Source organism: Sander lucioperca, chromosome 5 (assembly GCF_008315115.2).
Source record: "Sander lucioperca isolate FBNREF2018 chromosome 5, SLUC_FBN_1.2, whole genome shotgun sequence".
NCBI lineage: Eukaryota > Metazoa > Chordata > Actinopteri > Perciformes > Percidae > Sander > Sander lucioperca.
This window is the reverse complement of record NC_050177.1, coordinates 30,579,118-30,584,103: the sequence shown is the minus strand read 5'-3', so window position 1 is coordinate 30,584,103 and position 4,986 is coordinate 30,579,118. Positions and strand designations below refer to the sequence as shown.

General features: G+C 43.7%; 1 long non-coding RNA gene across 1 annotated transcript; it reads right to left on the bottom strand.

Annotated features, from left to right (window-relative positions):
* Window positions 1–475: 475 nt before the first annotated feature.
* LOC118495156 lies at window positions 476–1,341 on the bottom strand. The gene is made up of 3 exons (XR_004897481.1): window positions 1,212–1,341; window positions 709–765; window positions 476–596 (listed from the first exon to the last, which is right to left on the bottom strand). It is a non-coding gene; the product is annotated as an uncharacterized LOC118495156 (long non-coding RNA).
* Between the last annotated feature and the right edge of the window lie 3,645 nt (window positions 1,342–4,986).

The following is a 4,986-nucleotide window of genomic DNA, read 5'->3' as shown; positions in this document are numbered from 1 at the left end:
TTTGACCTTTTTATTTTTTGGCAGATGTCTCATTTGTCTGCTGCGAGCTTGGGAGAAGAACAAAAAAAGATTAATACATTGTGTTACTGTTATTCTTAAAGTATGCATATAAATGATCATTTACTTCTCTCTCCAGTTTCTTAATTTCCAAGTCCAGTTTCTGCAGGGTTTTTCTTTTGATTTCCATATCAATATCCATCTCCCGCATTTTGTGTTTCTTTAATTTAATTTTTATCTCTGCTAAATCAATTTGCTTCTGGAGGTGTGTGGTGTATAGGGACCTGACCGTTTGGGAAGACTGACCGTATTGCCAGACACTGCAAGACAATGTCAGACAGTCCACATGACATCATATGGATATCATATCAATGGTTGATTGTGTTTCATATTCAGGCTACTATAGGAATAATGTAGCCTACCTTGTATGAAGTGGGAGCTTTCTGTGGGTGGGACAGAGTCGGTGCAGGTCCCACCCTGGATCCCTTTAATTACAGGCCTCCCTTTGTTCATGTCAAGGGCCAACTCCTCTGCTGGGGTTAATCCTGGGGTAGCAGGGCCACCCCCCGTGCCAGACGTATGGGTCTTTTTTTTTACTGCTAAAATCAGTCAAAATAATATTAAATATGAGCAGTCACTGTATGAGTAGGCTAATCTATACACCTAATTTGTAGTACATTGTTTCACTAACAATTTATCTTAAACATTTACCAGTCTGCAAGATGTTTTTGTACTTGATTTTAACTTGCTGCCAGGTCCATGTTTGCTCTGTGAACATGAGTAACAGAAATGACATTAAAACCGCCAGACTATCACAACATGTAACAGCCTTGCACGTTAATAGGTAGAGAGAGAGAGAGAGAGAGAGAGAGAGAGAGAGAGAGAGAGAGAGAGAGAGAGAGAAAAAGAGAGAGAGAGAGAGAGAGATAATATAATTTGAGCATTTTAAATTAACGTTAGGCTACTGGGTAGGCTATAGGCTACTCTATTTAATCTTCATGCTACATTGACAAGCCAATAAACTTCCATTGCTCACTTTTACGGACAATGAAATGTACAACTAGGACACGAATAACATGCGGGCTGCTTGCTTCTCGCATCCTCTTGATCTCACGCGGCAAAGATTCATTGGTCCTGTGTGTGTTTGTTTGCATTATAAGTGATTCACACAACTTAATGTAATTATAAAGAGAAAAGTCTTTGTAAGCACTTACCCGTCGTCATAACGAAGCAGTTTAATGGCCACGTCACAGGCCCACTGACGATGCCTGGCTTTGTAGATTTAGCCGAAACCAAATCACCTTCCAGTCCTGGAGGCTGGAGTCTTCAATAAACTGAGCCATAGTTCACTGGAGAAGCAAATTATTCATGATAATTAGTTTAGTGACTTTTGTGCATTTTAATATCCTCCAACATGTGTTTGTACAATGGAAATAAATGCACAAAATCCAAGATGGCTGACTCCTGCTGGGCGACAGGACCATGGATGTATTAAGAGAACTGGTGTTCAGCAGGAAGCCCCGTACGTTCCAATGAGAGTACTCAAAAGCGCACAAAGCAAATATGGAGCTCGGCTCTTCCGCATTGTTGGCCCATAACGCTGGTTGGCTCACGATGGGCATGTGCACTAGCAACAACAGATCCGTGTCTCTGGACCAGTGAAGGCCGTTAGAAGCACTTTTCCGGTGATGGCTGAGCGTTACTGAGCAGCCTCCAACTGAGAGAGACGACGTAAATATGACGTGAGCAACGTGTCTGAAAGTTGTAAGTCTTCTGGTAGCTGTGCCAAGAGAAATCTCAATCATTCCCAATCTAGCAGAGACGGAGAGCGTAGGTATATGTGAGGAGATAACATAGACACAGGCTAATTATTGATCACTAAAACGCTATTTAACATTAGTAATTAAACTTAAACAGCTAATGGAAGTCCAAACTGCCTGAGAGCTTCTCCTGTACTTTACGGTAATTCCTCTACTATGAGACAGTAAGTCTCGTGGTTATGACCCAATCGTTAGCCTATTTTTATAAAAACGTCTGCTACGGAGCCATAACGTGAGGTACAAGGTAATGGAGCCTTTTATACATTGTCGTGTTTCTTTAGAAATAAACAATGGACAAATAGAGTCTTTAAACTCTTCAGATGTAAAGTTATTCGCTGTCAAAGTGGCGCCAAAATGAATGGCAGTCAATGGGATGCTAATGGGAGGTGATGGCTTTGTAGCATTAAAATGACGCCATAAGAGGTTCGCGGTCCGAGGAGAAGCTGACCCCCTTGATTCAGTCTCCCTTGTAGGGGGAGGGGCTTAGGAGACCGTTTTGGGCTTCAGCAGAAAGGGGGGAGGGACTGAGAAGTTGTTGATGTTCAAATTTTTCGGCTAAGTCCTGGATCTTCACAATCCTACCTACAGCACCTTTAAATTCATTTAAATAAAAACACCCACTTAATACTTAATCTAACTCTACTTATTTGACAATTGTTTTACATGTATGCTATTACCAAATAAATTAACCAATACTTTTTTAAACATGGTCTCCCTTTTGTGGAAATATACGACAGAGGCATATAGATTTTTTTTATTTTTTATTATTCTTTATTTGAATTTTCATTGTCTTTATGGTGGGAGGAAACCGGAGCACCCGGGGTAAACCCACACAAACACGACGAGATTTAGGCTACATTGTTTTGGGCCAAAAGTGTATTTATCTCCAGTAGAAGAACAAATCTCTGTTTACACTAACACGCCCATGAGAGGGGGGAATGAGAGGGGGAAACGCCAGAGCAGGGGGAATGGGAGGGGGAAACACCAGAGCAGGGGGAATGAGAGAGGGAAACACCAGAGCAGGCGGAATGAGAGGGGGAAAGGCCAGAGCAGGGGGAATGAGAGGGGGAAAGGCCAGAGCAGGGGGAATGAGAGAGGGAAACACCAGAGCAGGGGGAATGAGAGAGGGAAACGCCAGAGCAGGGGGAATGAGAGGGGGAAACACCAGAGCAGGGGGAATGAGAGAGGGAAACGCCAGAGCAGGGGGAATGAGAGGGGGAAACGCCAGAGCAGGGGGAATGAGAGAGGGAAACGCCAGAGCAGGGGGGAATGAGAGGTTGAATTTCCAGAGCAGGGGGAATGAGAGGAGGAAACGCCAGAGCAGGGGGAATGAGAGTGGGAAAGTCCAGAGCAGGGGGAATGAGAGGGGGAAACGCCAGAGCAGGGGGAATGAGAGGGGGAAACGCCAGAGCAGGGGGAATGAGAGTGGTGTTTTTAAACCAAAATGTAGCAATGTGAATGTAGCCTCAAAGGCCAAAACATCTCCACACAGAAATGTAGCTACTCTTCTATTGGTGAACATCAGAGAGCTTTGTTGTATGTTTCAGTAGATGGTATATCACATACCATCTACTGAAACACACATATCATAGTTTGGGCTCTGAATACCGATTATAGACTCGAGACACCTCCCAGGTAGGCTGTCTAGCCATCACCATTCACATCAGAGCTATCCGGCTGGCGTTCGTTGTCACCGGTAGTCGCCATCTTCTCATCCGATTCCCCCTGATTCTTGTATATGTCGTTGAGGGACTCGCCGTGGAGGAACCTATATACATTACTGAACTTATCATCCAGCCCCAACCACTCCCAGTCAATGCCGTTATCGGTGGAATCGGCTTTGCTTTTAGCGTTCGTTTTTGATCCATCGGTAACGAATAAATCATTCGACTCCCACCACTCCCAATCGAGATCAATGTTGTGAGACTGGCGTTTGTTTTCGGAGTGATTTTGTGGCTCATCATTCATATCAGGTTGGGCTTCATCGTCCACGGTATAGGACTCACCCTGCTTGCTTTCAATGTCTTTCCTTTCAGAATCGCCTTTGATTTCTGAGTCATCATCTGACTCCTGTTGCATAACTTTACTGTGAGACTCCCGTTTGCTTTTGGAGACATTTTTCGATCCGTGGGAGTTTAATTTATCCGACTCCCTCTGCTTCGTATTAATGTTTTTAGTGCGGGACTCTTGGGTGCTATTGAAATTGAAATTGACATTACCGTTTGACTTATCACTCGTACGAGAGCTGTCTGGCTGGATTTCATCGTCACTAGTAGTCGAAAATTCTTTCTCTGACTTCTCCTCTTTAATGACTTTACTGTGACAGGCTTCAGAGGTCTTATAGGTCCTTTCGGTTGCCCATCCATCGATATTCATGTGTGAACAACCTGGCTGTGGTTCATCCTCACTGGCAAAAAAACCCTCATTTTCTGACTTCTCCTGCTTGATGACTTTACTGTGGGACTCTTGGGTGTAATTAAGTATGTTTTTGAATCCATGTGTGCAGAAACCCCTCATTTTATTCAAAACCGAACGCTTATTTTTGAGTATTTGTCCAACGCAGACCTCTGCCTGCGTTGGAAGCTCTGTCTCCCTTTCACTAGTGTTCTCCTCGAAGACTTTGATTTTTAAATTCATGTCATTTTCTTGGAGCGAGTTTTTATTTACTGGGAGCAGGTTATTTTCTTGGAGGTCCATAATGGCTCCGTCCATGTCAGAACAACCTGTTGCCATGCTGGTTTTGACACCTATTCTGTTGGGCTCGCCTTTGCTTTTTGACTTGAACCCATGGGAGATGAAACCCTTAAGTCTCTTAAAAACCAAACGCCTTTTCGGGAGGATTTCGCCTAGCTGCGGGGGAAGCTCTTTCTGCCTTTCTCTACTGTTCTCATTTTCTAGGCGATTGATCGGGAGATCATTTTCTGTGTTCTGTGTTCTGTGATCATTCAGATCCTTGTTTTCTGTCTCACTTTTATTCTCAATAATTTCCCTAAGGCGCTTATTCTCTTCTCTTAGATCCTTCTTTTCTGCTTTGAGGACAGCATTTTGATTGCACATAAGCCCAATGGTTGTGTACAAGCTGTCACAGAGCTCCATGAGTTCCTTATCTTTTGCGTCGATGACAAAGTTCCTATAACGTGCATCGTCAATGACTTTTCTCAGGCTGTGA